The following is a 2,722-nucleotide window of genomic DNA, read 5'->3' on the forward strand; positions in this document are numbered from 1 at the left end:
ATTTATATGAACATCGTCGGAAAACGCTCCTCATAAATCCCATTTCTATTCAAGAGGTACACGAAGCTTTGGAAAATCTAGACATATAAACTATGAGCGGAGAGTTATTTTTAATATTAAACGATTCAGAAAAGCATATTGTTATATTTTTGTGTTAAACTAATTTAACATTTATAAATTAAGTAATATATATGTTACGGGCAAAGTAGACTTTCGGGCAGTGTTCACATTGCCCGGTCTATATATACTTTGCCCGCTGTTTTTGGGCAATATATTAAAATACTATTTTGACCGGTCCATGTATACTTTGCCCGTAGTATATTAGACATTGTAACTTAAACTATCAACTATAATATTATGAAACCGTTGTCTGTTAGTATTTCAAATACCTATACTAATATGAGCCACGAGGTACCAATATACAAAACTCAATATTATCTCGTCAATTATCGTCGTTTCAAGATTATATTATCGGTAAATTAAGTGTTCCAGTGAGTAATGAAAGAAATGATCTTAAGTACTATGATTTTAATGAAGAATTATTTAATGTAGAATTATTTATGTATTATTTGATGTAATTGTAATAAAAAATATAATGATAATTATAAAAATAAATAGTCAAGTTAATAATAATAATATTCAAATAATAAAGTAATTAACAAGATCGATAAGATTAGAAATGTTTATAATTATAATATAAAAACTTTTGGTTTATATTGCCCCAACTAGACTGGGCAATTCTATACAGCCTGGACAATGTATAATTTTGCCTACATTGCCCACCATAATCGGGCAGTACCAGAATGCCCGGGCAATGTAAACATTGCCCGAAAGTCTACTTTGCCCGTAACATATATACATAATATACATATATAATATAATATATATATATATATTATATGGATGGATCTTTTAAATACTGTCCACGGTTTTTCTTACAAATGTGCACTATCCATGGATAGAAGAATGGCCATTATATTACTCTTATTTTTTGTTTACTGCCAGACAAGTCAATTGAAACATACTCATATAAGTACGCTGTACGTACGAATATACCTCTACTGTAATCGCACATAATAAAGTATCTATCCATTTCAATGGTGTTTGTGTTTCAGCTGTGTCTGTCTACTCAATTTTTTAGCAGTTTTGACATTTTATGTTTATTTTCTTAAATATTGGCTTCAAAATTTAGTTTAAGCATTTTAAACATAATTTGTCAACTTTTTTGAATTATTTACTTCATATATGTATACTTTATACTATATAATAATTACTTCTATTTTGTGCTATCTACGTTTATTTAACGATATTTTTTAATGAATATTATTTAAATAATAATAATTATTGTTTTTTATGACGTAGTTCGACTATGTATCCATTAGCCTTACACTGTTTTATTTTTATATTACAGCATTCTTGTAGAGTATTTGAGTAAATGTATTTAAATACCTTCTGAATAGATGTATTTGTATTTATATTGGATATTATTATGATATAACTAAAATTTGTTAAAAAAAAATTAACAACGTCACATCCAATTTCAAGCGCGATCGTACGCCTTTGAATAGTCAAAATCATGTTGATTGTTATTCGAGCACTGCGAGCATTCGCATACCTAAAAAGATAAAACGTGCACAATAGTACTCGACTATCTTAGTTATACTTTATTCATTCAATTATATTCACTTATTAATCACTGAAGTCAACGGAATATAATTACTATAGGTTAAAGTGTATATTATAAATGTATACATTTAATTTATAAATAACTTAAAAATTGCAATATGAAAGGAAATATTAAAAATAATTGTTGAACTGTATTAGTTGTCACATAAAGATATCAATAATAAAATACATATAATTTTTTAAAAATACGTTGTCTTGTAAAAACCTGAAGCTTTGTAAAAATATATTCTCAAAAACATTTACACATTTCAAATTAATAATGAATGGTTCATGATATTAAATCACAATGTATATACCAGCGGTTCTCAACCTGTCGTACGCGGAGAGCTCATAGGTGGTACACGAAGAAAATCTTAAAAAAAATTGCTACGAATTATTATTAACATTAAATATTATTCGGTTTATTTAATGTTTATTTGATGGTGCGGAGGTCGTTTGCAATAGTATAGTTTGTAAGGTATTTTGGCAAAAGAATTATTTATTGACTTAACCAGTGACTCTACTCTAAAAAGCACTTTCAAAACCAAAAATATCACAAATTTTTGGCTGGACGTGAAACAAGAATACTCGGCATTGTCCGCACAAGCTTTACAGTTTCTAATAACTTTTGTATCAACATATCTGTGCGAAAATACATTTTCTCACTAATTGTACACAAAAAATAAATATACGAGTAGAAGTAGATTAAAAGTAGAAAATAATTTAAGAGGACGCCACACCCGCATGCGTTGTCTCCGTCTTACAAACAAGTAACATACAAAATTTACGCTCAGCAGTTCAAGTTTTATGCCGTTAGCATAAAAATTAGAGTGAATTAACCTATTATGAAACTTGATGGTAAGAACTTTATCCGTGTTTTGTTGGAAGTTTTTTTTACGATACTTCAGTTTTTAAGCGAGGTATACTTGTATAATAAATGTAAATTAAAAATGCTCATAACTCACTTAAAAACTGAATTATTGTAAAAAAACTTCCAACAAAACACAGATAAAGTTCTCACCATCAAGTTTCATAATAGGTTAATTCACTCTAATTT

This window comes from Myzus persicae, unplaced genomic scaffold, assembly GCF_001856785.1.
Source record: "Myzus persicae strain clone G006 unplaced genomic scaffold, MPER_G0061.0, whole genome shotgun sequence".
Classification (NCBI taxonomy): domain Eukaryota; kingdom Metazoa; phylum Arthropoda; class Insecta; order Hemiptera; family Aphididae; genus Myzus; species Myzus persicae.